General features: G+C 43.8%; 1 long non-coding RNA gene across 1 annotated transcript in view; it reads right to left on the bottom strand.

Moving 5' to 3' along the window:
* LOC104271480 overlaps window positions 1-15,761 on the bottom strand; it is a 59,862-nt gene extending 44,101 nt beyond the window's left edge. The window contains exon 1 of the long non-coding RNA XR_717792.1: window positions 15,626-15,761. This is a non-coding gene — a long non-coding RNA (uncharacterized LOC104271480). The remainder of the gene's footprint in view (window positions 1-15,625) is intronic.
* Window positions 15,762-16,191: the final 430 nt, after the last annotated feature.

The raw sequence follows: 16,191 nt of genomic DNA, 5'->3' as shown, positions 1-16,191 counted from the left end.
GGGGAAAGGTCCTTCCCCTGTCCTGAGGAAAAACAAACTGAGGTAAATGCTGGATGTTCTACAAGAACTCACGTTATGTATGACAGATACTTGAATTAAACCGTTTTAACTACCTTCACATTTCCAATAACTTTTTCATGAGTGTGCCCTCTTTAAATCTGAGATCAGCCAGCAGCCAGCTCCAGGAGTCAAGCTGTCAACTTCTTTCACTAACGAGGATTATTTTTTTTTCTTTTTCTGGCATGCCACTTCCTTCTACTAAGAACCCGAATTATGATCTCTGAGTTTAGAGCAGTTAAATATCCACTGACTTTTAAAAAAAACCAACAAAACACCAAACAGGACACAGTCACTTCTAACTTAATGCTCCAGCCTCTTCAGCAGCAGCAGAGAGCCCTGTCCCAGGGAGGTCAGAGCTGCCTCCTGTAACACCAGGACGTGCCAGCGGCACCACCTGCAGCCAAATTTCCAGTTCTCTGCCAGAACTCACGTATCTGTGAGAGTCTTACCGCAGGCTTGACAGCCACACCAGCACAAGGCCCTGTGACTCGCAGAAGGAGCAGAGGGAAGAAAGCTGCCTGAACAATTAATGAGTTAATGGGCTACTTAAGCCATTGCTTCCCAGGCTTTTGCCTGTAACCCTAAAATATCACCCACGATACTTGGTGCCTCATTGCTAGTAAGAAAGGAGATGCTCTTCAGGGCAAAATCAGCAGCTGCTTTTCCTGGGAGCGAGCCCTTCCCCTTGGTGCCAGCTACCCAGTGTACGACTTATTTCCTCTCCTTCACAAAAAGCAGCTACAAGGCACCACAAAACGACACAAGAACACGTGGAAAGTCCCCAAAACTCAGTCTTTGAACTTTTGGGGCATGTTCCACTTTGTCATTGGTTTTACAACTAGCTTTCCAAACTGATTACAAATATATATATATATGGAATTTTTTTTTTATACTTGGCATGACTTAGCATGTGAAAAATACCAATGTGGCCATAAAACAATTTTTTGCATACAGTAAGCAAATATATTTCAATGGATTTTCAAAAGCAGCTTGTTCAAAAAAAAAACAAAAATGAAAAACCTCAAAACAAAAAAACAAACCAAAAACAGAACACCCCACCTAACCTTCTGTAAAATCTGTACTTGCAGAACCATATTCATCCCTTCCCAGGGTGAAAGCTTCCCGTTTGTTTGTTTTCTTTTAGGTTTTGGTTTTGTTTCGAAGTGACGGCAGGCAAGTGAGTACCATTTCCTCACTTCCTTAAATGAGAGGTCAGAAGAGCACATTTCGTCAGCTTCACACTTGAGATGAAGAGTTGCTCTGCTGGTTTGACTCAGTCTCCCCGTAATCTGTTTGCAGAGTTCTTGTCAGAGGAGAGAGGAGGATCGTGACAGTGACGGTAAAATGTTCAGACCAGCTGAAGTCCCGAGTGCCACACGAAAGCCCGACACGAAGGGACAAACTGTTTTGCCACTGGCGCGCACCGAAGCGATGGCATTTCACTTCCAGTTGAGCACTACGCCTTCACCTGAGGTAAGAATCCCAGCCCAGCTCCTGCACAGGCAGCCAGCCACAGGAGGGGAAGCGGACGTCTTGCTGATATGCAGTAGCTGTCTACCTGCTGGGCACACGCCATGGAAGAAAAAGAATACACGCTGGGAAATAAATCTGTAGCTGGAAGATGCTGAGAAGAAATCCCTGCCCGCCTAGATCACTCCAGCGCTGCAGTGATTGGAGAGCAGGTGAGGGGAACAAAATAGGAGGAGCCCACATTAGGTGAAAAGAAATCTTTGGGGTTTTTTTGATCCTTTTTTAAAACTCTAAGTTGACAGTCATCAGCCGAGCTCTGAGGATCTCGCCTCAGGAATAACACAGTGGCCGATGCAAGAGCAAGGCGAGCTTAAAGGACTGATGTAAACTCCAGCCACCTGCCAGAGCTTACACAGAGACCCTTCTCGTTAGAATCTGGGGAACCAGTGATTCTCACCAGCACTAACGCAGTTCTCCGAAGCATCGGCGTATGAAATATCAGCCTTTAAGGAAACAATCCTCGTGTGCCACGCGATTTCCATCTCTATTTCCAGCCCTCGAGACCGGCAGCTTAACCTTACGCTTTCACCTCCCTTTTGTGAGTTCTACAGGCGAACCTCGGAGGGAAGACACGAAAGCTGGGTTACGGGGTCCGCCACTGGAAAAACTGATGCTGGAGAAAAGCGCTTCTGAAATGTTAAGGGGACTTCCCAACATGCCACCCCCCGGCAGAGTTAAAGGAATTCCACTGCCATGAAATATTCTGCTGCTATTAAACAGCTTTTTTTGCTCATGTTTCAGGGCATGAGAAGGGGAAGTGAAACAACATTAGCTGCTTCCTAACTTAATAAAAACCTTGGAACGACCATCAACACATGCTTACACAATCAAGACTACACAGTGATGTGTATTTAACAATCTTATCTTCCTGAATAAGCAAAGGAGATTAAAAACTGCAAGACAGTACTTTAAGAATATCAATTTTTTTTTCCCCCCCGAAAAAACCAAGAATTTGTTGCAGAGTTTTCCTGCCATCCTTCCACTCATGTAACCAAACGCTGATAGCCCTTAGCATATTTCTTGTTTTAAGTACAGCATCAGAGAAACGGAGGTGAGGAAGTGGGAGACGCACGCAATGGAACAGCATAGAAATACAGGATGAAAAGAGTGAGCTTTCAAAATATACCCACGAGGCTCTGTGTACGCTCAAGTTCACCACTGTATTACTACAATTACAAACCTCCCTGATTAGGGCCAAAAGTATATTACTGATATTCCAAAAAGCACTGGTAACTCTAATTCAGGCTGATGTGGCAATACTGGGGGGGAGGAGTGGGTAAAGAGGGAAAAAAGACTAAAACAACAACTGGAATCCTTCAGTACATTCACACTACCTTCTAAAAAGCTGAAGAGACGTATCAAACTGAAAGAGTTCAGGCAACAGAAGTCTTTCAGGAGTTAGAACAATTCCCTGCCTGCACTGTGTTTCAAGGCATCTCTACCGAGCCCAACTCAAGCTATGAAGACTATTAAATAGCATTAACGCTCAGCACGCATTTAGCACTCGGTGTGTTCAAAGCGCTAACGCACACACCGCTGCCCTCCCCAAAAAACCAGCACCCAAACCCATACAGGACAAACAGGAGAAGAATTGTTCCTCTCTGGGGCAAGTCTATAGCAACATTTCTCCTGCCGTGGGAGAAGCCGTTCTGCTTTATAACCCGCTGGGAGGAGGTGGAAAGGACAGATAAATTGGAACTAACCCCCCAGCTAGAGAGTCTAACGGGAACACGGCGCCGCAGGTCCGCAGCCAGCCTTTGCGTCCTCGCGCACTCGGGCCACGTGGCTCAAGGTTGAACTCCCACGTAAAACTGTTTATTAGTGAGGCCAATCAGCAAAACAGTAAGGGCGAGAGTGAATGTGAATAAAACATCTTTTTAATCAGCCCTCCCCATCCTGAAAGACCACATGAAGTCACAGTAAAAAGAAAACGCATCTTAATCCTAAGTGGCAAGCTGGGTATGAGAAGGAAGGAGTCCAGGTTTTTTTCTCTCCTGGTATGTAAATTCAGGAAAGGCTTTGGCAAAAGCTAGATAGATAAAAGCAGACCATTTGTAAAAGAATGCGGTGGACTTTTCATATTTAATTTCTTTCAGGACTTAAAATCTGCCTCAGAGATACTACAGAAAACACTTTCAAGTTTAAAAAAAAAAGCCATTGGGGACATGAAGGCCTCATTGTTTCCCCCAAACTTTATATGTCAACAAATACACATGCACAAAAAAAAAAATAATCCTCACCTCCCTTCTGAGACATTAAATCCACACAATGTTTCTTGGAGAGGGTAAAAAGAAAATGTAGGTCAAGATGTTGAGATAGGGATTGCTTCTGAAAGATGAAAGCATAAGAGGACTAAGCTTTCATTCCTTATGTTTCTTTGAGATTTCAAACAGAGTGTTATTTGATAATGGTTCCTTTCAGGAAATTGGAATTTAATATAGCTAATTATAAGTTAGAGAATTAATGTACAGGCAGTACTCCTACTGAGCTGGTATACCATGCTGATGCTTTTTACCAGCATGTCCCCAGTGCTTATTACAGATCTTTTCTCCAAATACTAAGGACAATCTGCTCTCACATTAGGCTGGATGGCCCAGCAGTTTTGGGGGAGGGGGGCGGGGGAAGAAGAAATCTATGATCTCCACAGCTCACCGAACCCCAAGCCTGCAGCAAGCAGCCTGGAGTCCTCTCGGCACAAACAGAGCAGGAGCAGACCTTTGCACTTCAAAGAAAATAAGACGACAAAGAATGAAAACCACAAGTAGCTGGAAAGGAATAGTGCATGCAGAAGCAGGGAAACATATTCTTCCCCCCAATTAAAAGAGAGGAAAAAGGATGACGGCGAAGGATGAAGAGCGCAGGCAAACAGAGAGTACTCCTAAACGTTCAGTGTTGACAGGGAAGTATCTGAGAACTATTTGTCCTATGAGCAAAAGCCGCAAGTTAAAAATCCTAACGGACATTTCACAGAGAGCAAGCAATAGGAGCAGGAATATCCCTCACAACAGGCACTGCCAGCAGATGCAACTAGATTTAGACCAGGAGCTGCTCCTCTGCGATTCGGAAGGGAGCCACGCGTCAGTGTTTCAGGGCCCTGGGCAGGTTTGAGATGCTCTTTCTAGAGATGGCACAAAACCTGTTCAACAACATCTGCTGCACATCACCGCTAAGAACATAAAGTAAAACTGTAGCTCGTGTAGCCTTAAACATAGATCATGCTTGAGTGGATTTTGAAAGGAAATCCACGCGTCACGGGAAGTTCTGCAATCCTCCAGCAGCTTTCCCTTTGGTTTTGGTTGCAGTTTCCAAGGGAATACTAAGCCGGTTCTCTCATGAGTGTGTGAGATCCTGAAATGAAATCCCAGCACCAACCGTGGGAAGAATTCACCAAACGCTCCTCAACTTGGCTCTACCACCGCTTTCCAGACCTTGGGGCTGAGGAGTGCTCGCCTTGCCGTCACTTGGAGCTGCAGAACAGCTTTCATTTTCAGAGAAAACAAACAAACCAAAAGCTTACTGAGGTCCTACCTATGACGCTTAGTGCTTTAGGAAATCAAAGTTTTCCTGTGACAAGAGGACACCGAAACAGTACTTTTCCATCGCTTTCAACCAGGGTTATGGGAAAGGGAGTCAGCACGCAAAACGTCATCACTTGCAGTCTACTACACCATCTACTCTCTGGTGCCTGCTGCCTGAAGGACCTAGGTCAGCAGGGAAAGCAGCCACTGGACAAAAGCTGAAAGTTATTTCCCTAAAATTTTGGTAATGTCTTTGAGTCCTTTGTCTGTAGTGGCAGAATTTCTCCTGGAATGAGGGAAGCACAAACTGAAAAGCAGTCTGTCTTTCTCAGCATAGTCTGCTCCTTTCTAAGCTCGCCTGCAAATTTAGTTTTTCATGAGACTATTATCCCCATGGAGTCCAAGATGATTTGAGAAGCTTTAAATAGAAATCTACATAGCATATATAATTTTGACCCAGCCAGATAGTAATCCAGCACCATCTCAATATCCAATTACGTGAGGGAAGTTGAAGGACTGCAAAAACATCCTCACCCATAAACCCCAATATTCAAGTTCCCAGAGACTATCTCAAAACTCCTTCTTCCAGTCAGTCAGCTATTCTAAATCCGGTCTGCTCTCCAGGCTGTTAATGGCTGACTCCTAGATCCACAACAGAAAGAGAAGTGGTTTTCTGTGCTAAGCGATGCCTTCACTAATGGCCCATTTATTTTACTTTATGAGCAGAGTACTTGTATATAACGCTGTGTTATGCTCTGGATGTTAATCAGCCTTCAAGAATTTGCATGCCAGTTTTATTGGAGCGCCCTCCGCACTGGCATAAAGGGGACTTTATACCAAACAGTCTTCCTCGAGCCTAGGAGAGATCAACATCAGCTTGCAGCTGAAAAGCCTCTCTTTCACAAAGAGCTTTTACTCCTCAATTCTGGTCCCTCGTTAATGAGGCTTTAAATATTCAAGAACACCACCATACTGTGCAAAGGTAATCGAAGGAAGAGCACATTTAAATCTGCAATTGCAAATGGGCTGTGTTCATCTGTTTCCATACGACAGCCTTGTTCATTTCAATTAGAGAAGGTCAGTTCCAAGGAAATGTAAACTGGCATTTGAAGTTCATCCCTGCACGACAACAAGATGAGGTAAAGCTGCTGGGACAGGTTTCCATCTGAATAAAACACGACAACTAGTCCCTAACCGCAGACCTCCCTGCTGCACAAAAGGCCATCTTCAATTGATTTTTGGGAAGAGGGCAGGAGAGTGGCCACAGCTACGTTTCAGGAAGATTTGGAATTCGAGCCACATTCTGGCAACTTCTATCCTTTAGACACAATGTCTACCCAGAGGTAATTGCTGCTGACCTCCCAAGAGGTAAAGAGGTAAAATAACCACTGCAGAAAGCACCAGATTTTATCTTGGCAAAACAGTAAAGGTATTTGCTCATTGTCCTGTCCAGTGGATTGTCACTTTGAAGAGAAGAGTTGGGACTCTTCTTCTTGGAAGAGAAGCAGCGTGTTCCCAGACAGGAACCACATGAACCAAGAGGAGGGAGGGGAACTCGAGCCCTGCGTGCAGCCCGTGTCACAGGAACGTGCCTCTCCCCGACCCCAGCCCACTCCTGCACAATGCCTCCAGTTCTGAGGCTCTGTGCAACCTTACTGCTTCCTTCTGGCATAAGGAGCCAGAAAGCCAGAGAGTCTGAGGCTCTGAAACAAGATCCCAACTTCACATCACAGGAGCAGAGATCAGGGGAAAACAGAAAGGAATGAAATTCCTCTTCAGCCCTCCTGCACCCAATATACCTGCACGTGTACGGGTCACTACAACCTAGATGCATCTTCTCCATGTCCTGTGTCAGAGGACACGCTCCTACCGTTGCTCCAGCATCCTCCTGCTAACGCTGCAACAGCATTTCTGCCCTCAAGCAGGAAGAAAATCCTCATGCTGTGAAGAGAGAACTATACTCCCCCTGTGACATTTTCATCACTTTTAAGCTTCTTTCAATCTCTCCACATCTACAGCAGACACGATGTGAAAACACTGGGGTGCTCTGCAGCCTCAGTGAACAGAGCATCTTTAAAACCAGTTGGCTGCAAAATGCTTTCACCTTTCACAGCACTAGTGGAGACAACCACCCTCTGAGGGAGGGGTTTTCGAAGAACCTTCTTTTGAGGCAACCTGGCTAAAGCAGAGCATGTCAAGATTCACCTCCAACATGTCTGCTTACACACACGCATGCAAAGACTAGGAAGAAGCTGAACATTTTGAAGGTTGGCTGTTACTGAAGCTAAGGGAGGGACAAGCAAAGGAGGAGGAAAATGCAATTAAATGCTGGCACGGTCTTCGGGCATTACTCTTTTGCAAGAAAAGTGGCTTATCTCTGGGCTGCCCAAATTGTACCAGAGGTCAGCTGAAGAGGTTTCAAGAGTTTGCCAGCTCTGTCCCTCTGTGAGATCCTTGGCAGATTCCTCCAGCTGGACTCCTTCCAGCTCTTTCCTCTTTCCATTTTAGTGTATAGCTTGAATAAAGAAAACAAGATGAAGGCTTTCAAAGATAACGCAGTCTTTCATAAACAGATGCAGAACAAAGCACAGGAAATTCTGAGCAAAGTAAAAAATGAATGTTGTCTACTCAAGGCTTATCTGGAACAAGTTAGCCTCTTAGTGGACAGATCTGAAACATCACAGGGTCCCAACTGCAACTGTAACGCTGGCTAACAGTCTTGCCAGGGGAGACAAACAGGGTGGATGAGGGTGGAAATTCAGCTGCAATTGGCTCACAGAGCTGGGAACTCCTGCAGATGTATCAGAAACAACACTTACAAGTTAAGCTGGTCACTGTCATCCCCCTGTCACTCCAAGCTTCTGTAGCTACACCTTTGACTGGACATGCCCCTCCCCTTCAGAATATTAAATTCTAATTGGGAAATAAAGGACAACAAAGGCAGGTTATCAAAAACACATATTCAGTTTTAACTGCACGTAATAAATCTGTGCTAGTCAGACACACAAAAAAGATTTTAAAATGCATGTGCGTTTATTATGACGGAGAGCAATCTGCTCTGAGTTAGCAGTATACGTGCTAAACTTTATTAATTTTTCAGAAAACATTCACCCACAAGCTCTGGGAACTGCTACGTGATGAACCTCTCATGATTATGAGTTATCGAAACACAGCAGCAGTTATTTCCAAGTGGTTTCTTGGAGTTTTCTATAATGTAAAAATAATTAGCAAAAGCCTTATTTGAAGCTAAGCAAAGCCAAGCACTGACACAGTTTCAGAAAATACAGTTCCCTCGGACTGACTACAAGAAACACTGTCACACAACCTGTGTGCGTGACTGAAACCTCTCTCTGCTTTTACTTGTCATACTGATTTTACTTAACTGCTGCATTCCTATTTTATTAACAGAGTATACTGTTTCAATGGCTGACGACTTCTTTCCCTGCTGCTTCTCTCTGTCCCTCAAATGAACACCACGAGTCATTTAAGATACAGTTTCCTCCGCTAATCGTAGCCAATGGGGGAGCAAGAGGAACAGCCATTGAAACTCTCTTTATAGGAGCAGCTACGTATTTCGACCTGCAGAACTTTGACCTCCATCTTAACAACGATCCTAATAATAATAACGAACACTGGGTATCAGACAGACAGGAGGCGGTGAAGTACCCTTCTCTCCGTTCCCATGTTTCCAGAGAACTACTGCTCTTAAACGGAGAAGCGTTGTGCTCACTTTTCCTGACCAAGGACTTCTGTCGCCTTCTCCACTTTTTTCCAGCTCTTTCAATAGCACAATCCACCAAGTAACCAGTGATGTGGAACTTGATTCATGTAGACTTTTTAGTTTGGTTTCTATGTAAACCACAAGTTCTATCTTTACCTCCTCTTACTCCAACTCAACAGCTTGAGAAAGTGGCCAGCACCAACCATCAGTTCTCATCTCAGACGACCACCAGAATGAACTTCATCCACCTCAACCTCTCTCCAGATCTATTTTTTAACATCTCAATAAAAATCTAGTCTTAAAAAAAAAAAATTATTACAAATTTAAACTGCCAGTCACAGAAATGGCTGAGTTAGAAGCCAAAGTGGGTGCATTTCACTTAGTATTACAATCGTCCCCCCCAAAAAAAGAGTTTTGCGTAAGTTAGGTCTTCCTCTTATTTCTAAACTGAGCAAACCGGAATTCACAAAAGGTACAATTTTTGATAGAGCTCGCAACCCCACGAGGTAAAACCACAACCCCACTTTGGCTGGACACAACAGCCAAAAAGACACTGAGGTGCAAATTCCAGCTGGCTGGTGATTTTCTGGCTGCTGAAGACAGAATGGAGCAGTCCTTGCTTGCCTGCGCTCAAAGGTGTTGTCCAGAATGCCGGCACAAGCAATAAACCCAAGGCAGCAGCTATGAAGAATGACCCTGAGTCAAGGAAAAGAAAAATACTGTACCCTGTTGGGGTTAAGACAAAGATTTCTGGATGGTCTTCGCAAGGAATTTCACCACTATGTCAGTGGCTGGGGGGTTGTGTGCTTTGGGTGTTGTTGGGGTTGGTTTGGTTACATCAGTCTAACCCCTACAGCTTGAAGCACTCTCCAATGAATTTTTAAGCTGCATCTTTTCCTTCACTCCTACTTCTGGCAACTGTTGCCCCTTCAAGCAGGCTCTGGTTAGACAAGACGACTGCACGGACTCTAGGGCTGTGGTTACACGAGATGACTTGTGCCAATCAAAGCAGGCAAGTCCTCCTGTGGCTTTCAGTCAATATACTCTGGCCCCTCATTTCCACCAACCAAGCACTGGGTACTCATCCGACCTCCTGATGAACCTGCGTTGTTCATCAAACCAGAAGTGAATTTTTCCCTTTTTTTCTGGGCTGTTTTTCTGCCACGTTACTGGGCTGAACCGGCCATGCTGCACAGGCAGACAAATGGCAGAGTCAGCACAAGACCAGAGGTGAGAGGAGAGGGATCTGACCCAGCCGCCACTGCTGAATTCTTTTCCACCTTTTCTCATCTTATTTTAGGCCTACAATAACTCAGTCTCTTATAGATTATGCACGCGCCTCTGCAGATTTTTCATCGCCATTTCCATTTTCCATTACCTACAATTAGCAGTATGCAGGCAGGCAAGATTATTTTTAGAATTACTTTGACTAGAAATGCACTTAGGGGCAATAGCAACTCTTTTTAGATGGCCATGAAAAGAAGTTATAAGAAAATTAATTACACAATTCCTCTGTTTCTCTGGTTTAAAACACTCACCACCTCTTGTGTTTGAGAGAAAAAGGATGATTGGTGTCCTCAAAGAGAAAGTTTTCTGGCAGTCTTGCCGAACACTGAAGTTGTACTAAGAGAGGAGCACAATATGGACATAACTGAATTGGGTAGAAATCACCAAGTGCACGATGTGGCCTGCAGAATTTTTATAAGTGGTGATGATGGAAAAGGCGAAAAGAGCCCGTGTCAGCTGACAAACAAGCAAGTCGCTGGCAGGCTCAAAAAAAAAAAAAAAATCTGTTCTAAAAAACAAAGAAAGGAAAAGAGATTTGGAAATTTGCAGTGGAGCCCAACCCAAACATCCTGTTATTTATTTGTTAATCTTTAAACTCACTCGACAGCAAGCACTGAAGTGAAAGCAATGCTGAGTGCCATGACAGCTCTGCTAAAATGCTTATTTTCTGAACCTTTGAGTTGAAAACATCTATGTTTAATCACAGTTTAAAACTCGCCCAAAAGGCTGTTGAGTCTCGATGTAAAGGGAAAATACCGCAAAGTTGAAGGAGGTATTTCTGTTTCTATAAATGTATTCTAAAAATCCACTTACACAGACAAGGGTCCTTGGCACACTTACAATCTTCTACTAAGGCTTAGGAGACAGACAGACATTACGCACTGTCAACAAACACAATTTCACACCGCTGATGGAGTGAAAAGCTCCCTGGACAAACGTTACCATACACCCTTCTTCCAGTATTTAATTGCAGCCTTCAGAACGAAGAGAGATGACGTTCCCAGTCTATGAGAACCATCACAGTGAATGAAAAGGGCAACTTTCCCGTTCCAAATTAAAGGCTGGGGGGTGGTCCAGCTGCCCTGTCTGCAGCGGGGCAGAAGGAGACACGTGCTGCCCTAGGCATGTCAGGCTGCAGCTGACACAGCAGCTCTTCCCTGAGGGCTCCTGCATTTTCACCTGAGCAAGTGGGAAGAGACGAGACATGGCCTCAGCCCAGAGGAGACCTGGTCACCCACCTGCCAAGCTGCTGCCACATCCACGTAGCTGCCTTTTGGCAAATAATGCAGGGCACTGAGCTGAAGCACCAGGTGTCGTTGTGTTTAGGCATTTCTACCACACCTGTCGCAATTCTTGCACCATGTCTGAAACTCCATCTACACGGCCAGGGAAAAGAGGTTTCCCCCATAAGGTGGAGCTGGATGAATCCAGCCCCCATGCCACCTTACCACTGGGCACCTTCATTTTGACAGAGCCCACAGGCTACCTCAGATGCTCCTGCTTCCCTGTGCAGAGACATTTCATTTTTGGAAAAAGCAAACCTCCAGTGAAAGTCACACTGGCTTCAAAGTGCTGACGTTGTTTCTTCTCTGTTTAAAGAACACACATAAAATGAATAAATGACTGTATTAAACGTAACGCGAAATCTCTCAGAATAGCAAGACTACACATTTTTACTCATATCTCTATTTACTAAAAGAGCAAGACTTCCAACTTCTGCCTTGAATGAAAGCATTGCCCCGCATATATTTGATTTCCCGATTAGATTGCCACAAGCTTAACCACGCTTAACCTAGCTGGCAGGTTTGGAAATTGCCATGACACCTGTTCCTAGGACAAAGTACAGCTGGTGAAAACACGCTGTCTACTTGAATAATTCTAATGTCTGTAGATCAACTATCCACCTTAAGCAAACAAGAAAACTTCAGCACTTTTTCTATTCATGAGATGCTAGTACTTCTGCCTCACTAATCTAAGTTTCGAAAAACAGAATTTAAAATCTTGCATCATAAAAATATGCTTTACAATACACTCTTTTGAGGGCACTGGATTTATTCTCATGGGCAGACCACAAGCAATAATTACATCTTTCACTGACGTTTTTTACAGTCTTATCTCACACTCTAAGCTACACAAGAAGAAAACAATTTCCCAAGGGAATTAGTTTTCCTTTTAGACAAGGATCTCTGAAAACTGGTATCACTATTCCAAACACCAATTCCTATTCTTAAAATCCTAACACAAATGACAGGCAGCAGTAATCAAAATCCCTAAAGACGTCCCTCTGGGCTTTCCAGCGCATGACCTTGTTTCCATAATCAGAGTCCCAGTATCTCATTTAGGGCTGCAGAGGATTTCTCGACCACGTGCACAAGCACCTCCTTCAGATTTTGTACTCCCACGTGCTGGAGGGGAGCACACCGCACACACAGGCACGCTGTAGGGTGTCATTCTGTGCTCTGCAAACATCTGGAGAGTCAACATAAGCACGCCCGCAGTGTAACAGAGTTTCAGGCACAAACTGAGAACGGCAGGATTATTTTCAGGATAACAAACACCTTTAATGGTGAGGTGGAGAGAGCCAAGGTATTACAACACATAGAATCTCCCCAAGTGATTTGAAGTTTTATTTATTTTAAATTTTGGGGTTCTTTTGTTATTCAGAGAGGCACGGAAGTTAATTGCCTCTGTGCCACCACCAGCACCTCTTAGAGTTTGCAAAAACTTTAGTACAGGAAAGACTCCTGTTAATGAGTTCACCTCTCACATTTAAAATGAACTTGCTTTTCGCACTATCAATCAAAAGAGGCACCATTATTCCAGCTACCAAATCATCAACGATACCACCGTACTCACCAGCTGAAACGCCACTGACAATCATTTTCACATCAGTTTAGTTGTAGTTTGTCAAACACTGGCAAAGCAGTGTTTGTAACATGTTTATGCAACTTCAGCCACTTCAAATACATAAACACTTCTTAAAGACACCGGTTGCAAGGGGTCAGCGAGGATTTTACCTTTGTCTATCACCAAAAATAAATACTTTCTACTAAAACAAATTACAGGTTGCAAGTTTATAAATAAGTAAATTGAAGGCATGACAGTTACAAAACCAGAAGAAACTCTCTCTGGACTACAGATGGTGGCACAAAGACCAAACCCGCTACTCAAGTGGAAGCACCCTAACCAGAATTCGAGTCAGGGGAGGCCAGCTTTACAGAGGCACTGAACACATTTAACTACAAATTATTTCAGTTAGATTTTCCATGCTCCCTTCTGCAAGAGCTACGGGTGCTGAATATTAACGAAGAGATCGCTCACATAAAACTATGTTCATGCATACGCTACCTTTTGGAGTAACACAAGAAACACTGGTTGTGGCCTTCATGTTGCAAAAAAGGACATAGAGCAAAGAAATATTTTTTATTCCAAAATATGAAATCATGGATCTAAGTGTCACCTTGGAAATACTACTTTTCCCTAAATTCAGAATAGCTCAGTAATTTCTTTGGTTGACCTGCTTTTTCCTCAGTCCACAGAGACCTGTGGATTTGAGAATACACAGCTACCTTTACTTTCAAAAATTATGAACAAATTGTATATCTAAATAGATTTTCCTTAGTGTCACTGCACACCATCAATCCTCCTCCCTTTTGCAATTTTTTTTCCCCTCTATAATGGAACATTCTTCCAAGTATCAGTGGACAAAAAACACTTTTGGAAAGTGATGTTGAAACAGAGTAGCGCTGAGATAGGGTGTTTAAGAAATCATTTAGCAAAGGCAGAGTTACACAGAGTATCATTCTGGCTAAAAGAAAAAAAAATTGAAGAAAAACAACAAAACATCACCACATAAAACCAACCCCCAAAGAACTGATCGTCTGCTTCTGTGAAGGAGAAAAGCACTGAACGCTACAGTTCTTGATGCGAGAGACAAGGTCCGTAGCCGCAAGCCGTGTCACTGCCCGAGGAAGCCGGTGGCGTCCTCAGTGTCTGGTGCCCGCATCAGCACAGCACTCCCAGCCAACTCACTTTTCATCCAAGCTGCCTTTGGAGAAACTAGACACCATAAAAACCTCAGTCATCCTGTAACCTGGCACGCCATCAAAGCCTCCTAACACACAATTACTGTGCTTCACGCCTTTAGACTTTTTTTCCTTTGACTAAACAAAATCCCCACAATGGAGTACGAAACTTTCCACGAGAAATTGTGTTTGACAGAAGATCAATGATGCAGAGGTGTTGGAGGGGGAAAAAAAAGCCAGGGCTGTTTTGTGTACACCTCCAAGCTTATTAAGGGCTCGCTGCTAGAGCTAGGTGCCCCTTCCTGTCAGATCAGTATTTGATATTATTTCCTGAACTCAGAAGTCTGAGGTCTTCTTTAATCACATGAAGGAGTTTGCAATTGCTTAGGCAACGCAGTAATTTCATCACGCTGCCTGTAGTTACCCTGCCATCGGCCCAGATTTTTGCCTTGCCAGCAATAACACTCAGTGAAAACGCAGAGAAATTTGACTCACCGCGTCAAAAACACAAGCTACACATAAATATGAATAACCTACCAAGGAAGCACCCAGCTGCTGCTTTAATGCATTAGCACATGTATAGTTATGCACATGCCTAAAAGGAACTGCCATAAAACTCCATAGAGAAACAAATAAGCTCTTGTGAGTGAAAACTGTAAGCCTGCCCAGAAATCTGAATCCTGCTAGTCATCACTTTCAAGGCTCAAGCCAGCATGACAAAGCCTTTTCAAGAAAGGGTCCTGTGTTAGGGGGTGAATCTGAAAGAGACACGCTTTATATTCACCTCTCATGACACCATGGATCTTTTAAGCAAGCTGTAAGGGAAGGGGGAGCAATAGATAATAACTGGCCAAAGGATTAAATAAATAAAATAAAATTCCTTTCAAGGCCCTCTCATCTAGGCTTGTCCGCATCTCCTTTTGAAACTTTTGAACAACTGCTCCACAAACTGTTAAACCAGGGGAGTCCAGTGGCCCAGTGTTTTCAGCATTTGTGTCCTCTCAGTCCTTTAAATCTTTTTATGTAGGTCCTATGTTACTTCACCTCTGGACAAGAGACAGCATGGACTGAGATCAGAGGTACAGATACTGGTTAGGCAGGTCCTTCCATTAAATGCCATACAGCAGGCAAATTCTGTCTGACTGTCCTTCCCCAAAATAACTGAGGTCAATCACCTGTAAACGAATAATTTCTCTGTCGACATACTCAGAATATCAGGGAACAGATGGACCCAAGAAGCCTCTTTTTCTCCTGAAAGTCAGCCTGTGCCTGTCCTCCTGCCTGATACCTACCCTCCATGCAGAAACCAAAACACACGGATTGTTCAAGCCGGGCATTTTAAGCACTTCAGAAACAAGTTCTTCTGTGCAGATCAAAGGGCACAGCGCGTGCCAGATGGTGCACTGGTCTCCGTCCTCACTGCAGCACAAGAATCGCACTGAAAAGGACCGAGTCCTTCCAGCAGAGCCATGAAGGCAACTCACCATTCACTGCCTTGAGGCTCCCGCTAATGCCATCGCCATGCTGTCGCTTCTGTGCATTCTTGAACTCCTTCAGAGATAAATAAAGAACCTTCCGCACCACCCTCTCCTCTGACCAGGGAATCCCATCGCTGTCATCCTAAAGAACAGGGAAAAGAAAAGGAGACATTAGCAGCGCAGCTTCTTGAAACAAAAACAAAACAAACCAACCCCAAAAGCCTAGGGCTATACAGATTATTTTAAAATAAAAAAGAGAAAAAGTTGAAGAAAAATACTGCATCACAAAATGCAACATAAACTTGATCAACTCTAACAGAAAACAGAAATATAATAGTTATTGTCAAATTAGAACATTAGTCCCTCTAAGGCTTTATTGCTATATACCAGGTATTACACAGGAGGGGAAACTTACTTGTTAAAATCCTCCTAATGAATCCCTTCTGGAGAAATTTATCACAGTCAGGAAGTGCTCTCCCAGATAATTAAGAAGATGAAGAAAAAAAATTAAATTGAACGTTGCAGAAATTTAAGTTTTGCAAATTATCTTTTCTTGTTGCCATTTTGGCCCT

This window comes from Apaloderma vittatum, unplaced genomic scaffold, assembly GCF_000703405.1.
Source record: "Apaloderma vittatum isolate BGI_N311 unplaced genomic scaffold, ASM70340v1 scaffold4883, whole genome shotgun sequence".
Lineage (NCBI taxonomy): Eukaryota > Metazoa > Chordata > Aves > Trogoniformes > Trogonidae > Apaloderma > Apaloderma vittatum.
Note: the sequence above shows the minus strand (reverse complement) of the source record. Positions and strands in the feature narration are given on the sequence as shown.